The 5628-nt window shown below is 46.6% G+C and overlaps 1 long non-coding RNA gene across 1 annotated transcript; it reads left to right on the top strand.

Moving 5' to 3' along the window:
* Window positions 1–2625: 2625 nt before the first annotated feature.
* LOC111826050 lies at window positions 2626–3689 on the top strand. The gene is made up of 3 exons (XR_002829291.1): window positions 2626–2746; window positions 2834–2981; window positions 3653–3689. It is a non-coding gene; the product is annotated as an uncharacterized LOC111826050 (long non-coding RNA).
* Window positions 3690–5628: the final 1939 nt, after the last annotated feature.

The following is a 5628-nucleotide window of genomic DNA, read 5'->3' as shown; positions in this document are numbered from 1 at the left end:
CTCTCCCACCTCAACGGCAACGCTAAGGACCCCTCGGAGGATGTCCAATGGCCAGCGGGGAGCACGCCTAAGCTGGCTGTTGAACATCCCCCAAGGGGTCCCAGACTGCGAGAGGACGTAGGCCAGGCTGAGGGATCCCCCCGCTCCAGTGCACGAATGTTGTGCACCAGGCCTCTAGTCTTTATATAATTTTTCATTCTATTATAAAAAAAGTTTAGATGCATCTGAAAACAAAATAGTACAGGGGAGGGTGGGTGGGTGAAAGGCAAACCCCAAAGACCTTATATGCATATATGCGTAACCCATGGACACAAACAATAGGATGGTGACGGTGAAGGGGGAGAAACAGGGGGTCAATAGGGGGAGAGGGGGACATATGTAATACTTTCAACAATAAAGATTTAATAAATAAATAAAAACAGAATAGTACACGCTGCTGCATGTAGAAAAGAAAGCCCAGGGTGTGAGCACACAGGTTGCCAGGAGCCGCAAAACCAGTGCCCAGCATGGCACCGCGGCCGCCATGAGTCAGAGGCACGGGCTCGCTGAGCGTGCCCCAACAGATGGCTCCTTTGATTCTCAGTCTCAGAACCTGTTACACGTTCTGATCATGAACACCAGAGTCATGATCAGACGAGCAACTGAAGGCACGGTCGGACAGGGTCTAACAGGAAAAGTAATGTAACTTCTAGGCTCTGTAAAGAAAGAGGTGTGATACGGTGGCTTTTGTAGACTTCTTTACAATGTGGCTGCCCGGCTTGCTCCGAATCAGTGTTTCCCAGCTTTTTTTCCGACTATGACTTTGGCGGGATCCGTCCCCGCACTCTTTCCCCGCCCTCTCTGACAGTCCCATGTGCCTTTAGGACCCAGGCATGAACAAACATCAGTCACTCCACACAGTCCTCCCCACAGCAACTTGGAGGAAATATTGTGCTAAGTGAAATAAGTCAGGCGGAGAAAGACAAGTACCGTATGATTTCGCTTATAGGTGGAATCTAAGTGAACAAACAAAACAGAAACAGACTCATAGATACAAAGAACAGACAAAGTTGCCAGAGGGGAGGGGGGCTGGTTGAAAAGCTGTGGGGATTGCAGATTGACCCTGTAACCAAGGCAGGTGCCCTTGATCGAACCGCAGGCTAACACTCTATCCACTAAGCCAAACCGGCTAGGGCTCTCTGTACTTTTTAAAAATGTGAAGTGATGTATGTGACTCACCTTATATTGCGTTGTACAGTGCTCCCTCTGCCCTCACTGTGCATCCTGACACAGCATCTACATGCCTCCTCATCTGGCCACTGCCCCCAAGTGGGTTGTGAGCCCCATCAAGCCGGGTTCTGTTTTCTTCTTTTCATCCTCACTTTCTAGCACCCGGCATACCGGACAAAGGGTATTGCGCAGTTAATCATTATGTAATTTTTTAAAATATATTTTTATTGATTTTAGAGAGGAAGGGAGAGGGAGAGAGAGAGATAGAAACATCAATGATGAGAGAGAATCATTGATCAGCTGCCTCCTGCATGCCCCCTACTGGCAATGGAGCCTGCAACCCAGGCATGTGCCTTTAACCGGAATCGAACCCGGGACCCTTCAGTCTGCAGGCCGACATTCTATCCACTGAGTCAAACCGGCTAGGCCATTATGTTTTTGTTTTTGTTTTTTAATTTTTTTAAATATGTTTCTTTATTGATTTCAGAGAGGAAGGGAGAAGGAGAGAGAGATAGAAACATCAATGAGAGAGAATCATTGATCGGCTGCCTCCTACTGGGGATCGAGCCAGAAACCCAGGCATGTGTCCTTGACTGGAATCGAACCTGGGACCCTTCAGTTGGCAGGCTGATGCTCTTATCCACTGAGCCAAGCCGGCTAGGGCTAGGGCATTATGTTTTTTAAAAAAAATCCAGATGAAATTCTCATAACATCATATTAACCATTTTGAAGTGAACAATTCAGTGGCATTTAGCACGTTCCCATGTTGTGGAGCCACCATCATTACCTACTTCCCAAATGTGTCCATCACACAAAAATAAGGCCCCTCACCCACCAAGCACTCCCCCCATTCTCTCCGCCCTGCTGCCCCTGCAGTCACCAATCTGTTTCCTATGGATTTGCCTACCCCGGATATTTCATATAAACGGAGTCACACGATATGTGGCCTTTTATGGCTGGTTTCTTCCACTTAGCATCATGTTTTTGAGGTTCACCCACACGTTAGCATGTCTCAGTACATTTTTTTAAATGTTCCTTCTTCTATCCAAATTATTCCATCCCACCTGGAATGCACTCCCCCCTGCCTCCCCTGTGCTCAATCTAACTCATCAGGCTAACAATACAACAGCCATTGGCGCTTTGTGATTGCAGAGGTGAGCGGAAAAGGACGCACTGACCTTCGTAATTAATTTTCTCCTCTTTCCCTAAAAAGCTAGGAGAGATATGCTGGTTGACGTATAGTTTCAAACCTTAGTAACCCTGAAAGCGAGGCCGTTTCATTACTTATTCATGCGGAGAGCACCCAGACAGACTGAAGCACTAGACGAAAACAGAAGCCCGTGAGTCACTCGTTAATGCTTAAATCTGAAAACCGTGACTCTGATTATAACACGTTCAAAAGCCCACGGGCGGCCAGGGCACATCACATGAGCTTTCTCTCGCTTTGAACTGATTCTGTATCTTCGGTTTATTCTTGCCTTTCTGCTCTGCCAAGTATCAAAGGCTGTGTTTCAACAAGTCTTGAAAGCTTGGAGAGGTACTTCCCATCGCTGTTCTTATCACATGCTCTTCTTCACAAGTAGACTTTTTTTTTGCTAACTCACCTACTGTATCACTTTAATAGGCAGAATAATGGCCCCCAAAGCTGTTCCCATCCTAATCCCCGGAACCTGTGAAGATGGGTGGTGGCAACGGGGGGATTAAGGTTGCAGGTGGAATGAAGGTTGCTGATCAACTGACTTAAGACAAGGAAATGAATCTGGATTATCCAGGTGAGCCCCATGTAACCACAAGGGTCCTTGTAAGGGAGAGAGCAAGGAGGGAGGGTCATCGTCAGGTGGGATGTGAGAAAGGCCTCACCGGCCAGGCTGGCGTTGCAGGTGGACGGGGGCGGCGAGCCAGGACTTACAGGGAAGCCGCTGGAAAAGGCAAGGAAACAGTCCTCCCTACAGCTTCCCTCTAACGCTTTTATTTCCGCCCAGTGAGGCCCATTGTAGATCTGACTTCCAGAACATAAGACAATCGATCTGTGTTGTTTGAACCCTTGCAGTTTCTGCCATTTGTTACAGTAGCAATCAGGAACAAATGCAACAGCTGTTTACAAAAGTTGGGGAGAAAAGAACCTTAATTTTTATTTTATTGCTTAAAAACGCCAGTTTGGCCCTGACTGGTTTGGCTCAGTGGATAGAGCGTCGGCCTGCGGACTGAAGGGTTCCAGGTTTCGATTCCAGTCAAAGGCATGTACCTTGTTGTGGGCACATCCCTAGTAGGGGGTGTGCAGGAGGCAGCTGATTGAAGTTTCTCTCTCATCGATGTTTCTAACTCTCTATCCTTCTCCCTTCCTCTCTGTAAAAAATCAATAAAATATATATTTAAAAAAAAAAACAAAAAACGCCAGTTTGAACTGAGCAATTCCTAAAGTTAACCACCCCCCCTTTTTCAGGTGCTGCTCCTCAAGCAGGGACTTTGGCCACCACGAGGGGTGTCAGAACCTAGGAGGCTTAAAGGTAATTTTGTACATTCTCAAAAGTTGACTATTTTCTCAACATCGTTTCCAAACTGAATAATCATGTCGATGATACCAAGTAATTGAGATGGGTCTCTTCTTCCAATGAACAATTTCAAACTTAATTTACAGTATCATTTTATCTATAAAAAAAAACACACAAACTTGAGGATATTTCTTGTCCAAAATAGCCCTGTGTCTGGTCCTATGACATAAACTAGTTCACATGTTGTCTGTCAGCTGTTGCTGCTCAAGGCACCCGTGACCCAACGGGTAGTGCTTTGAAGGGAGAACTGGTGTCCTCTCCACCTCATTCACCTGCCTTCCTCTTTGCCTGCTGCCCTGTCCATCTCCCCTGGACGGGCCAGGGAAGGAGAGAAGACATAAAAGAAGATTTGATCCCTGTGTCTGTCTCCCTATTTTTTTTTTAATATATTTTTTATTGATTTCAGAGAGGAAGGGAGAGGGAGAGAGAGGGAGAAACATCAATGATGAGAGAGCATCATGGATGGCTGCCTCCTGCACGCCCCACACTGGGGATCGAGCCGCAACCCGGGCATGTGCCCTGACCGGGAATCAAACTGTGACCTCCTGGTTCAGAGGTCGACGCTCAACCACGGAGTCACGCCAGCCGGGCTCTGTCTCCCTATTAAATGAAGGTTTTGTTACTTCCAATTTAGAGAGAGTTCATCTGGCCAAAAGCACAAGCCAGAACTAATTATCAGTAACAAGGGGCAATAATACTTAGAAAATAGGTCAACAGTAAGTTTTTCCTAAACTGAAGCTGTTTATGAAATTCTAAACGTCACATGTGTGTTGTAAATAGCAAACAGAACTACATAGATTATTCATACACTGTACGTAAGCACGTGCATAATTTATTTGTAATGAAGACACTGTTGTTTCTAGCTTGAATCATGTATTCCCTCTGGTGTTTTTCCTTCACATTTGCCTCTAAGGCTGTCAAAGGAGCACTGAGGAGCCACATGTGGCCTTCGGGGAGGGAGTTGGCCACTCCCGCTCTGTGGATTTCTATTCCTTGTTGGCGCAGCTCAAACACCAATCAACACCCCCCCCACTTTTACCCTCACCCCCCGCAGGACGTCTGAATCTGCTGAAAATGGTTCTGTGGCTGTGACTTGAAGATCACACGCGGTGAAGTGTTCATGTTGCCACATTTCCTGCACGTTCTGCAGCCAGAACTAATCTGAGCGTATAAAATTCATGTTCCAGACGAGCTTGTTTTGACATTTAATGCCTGCGTTCTGCAGCGAGACATAAATATGCTGTACGTTCTCTGCAACTGACCCTGAGTGATACAGCACAAAGCTTTGAGAGCAGTTACCAACAAGTATGCAGGCTGCTTCCACATTTAGATGGAATTGCACAGAGATCATAACGTGTGCTTTTGAGTACGTTTCTCAACCAAGGGGGGGGGAGTCTGAGCAGCTGTTTCAAGCACCTTCTGCACAACATGTGTTATCCATGCACATAATTCACAATTTCAAGTGACCGAAGATACACACACACACGCACGCACACCATCTTTGCAGCACTAGCCAGCACTGGGAGGAGCTGGTCATCTAGCTTAGAGCAAAGGAAACCTAATTGTGACATTTCAGCATGAGCTGGGTGAGTGAGTCAGTAAAGGAACAGCAGCAAGTTGATCATCCATGAGGCTGGAGATTACGATTTTATTTGGCGAAGGACCTTAGAATAGGGTCCAAAGGAAAGGAAGTTACTAGGAACTTCTTTGGAACTGTGGAGTCGCAGCGTTGAAAGCGTGCCTCTCGAAATCGAATAAACATGCTGAGAGCAAGTGAGTCAGAAGCACATGAATTGTAAGAGGTTGAACCCAAGAGGCCACATCAGGCAGTGCTGCTTAATGCCATCACATGATCCGCCCCGAGGCC

Source organism: Myotis lucifugus, unplaced genomic scaffold (assembly GCF_000147115.1).
Source record: "Myotis lucifugus unplaced genomic scaffold, Myoluc2.0 scaffold_52, whole genome shotgun sequence".
NCBI classification, from domain to species: domain Eukaryota; kingdom Metazoa; phylum Chordata; class Mammalia; order Chiroptera; family Vespertilionidae; genus Myotis; species Myotis lucifugus.
The sequence above is the reverse complement of the archived record's forward strand: the minus strand, read 5'-3'. Positions and strand labels throughout refer to the sequence as shown.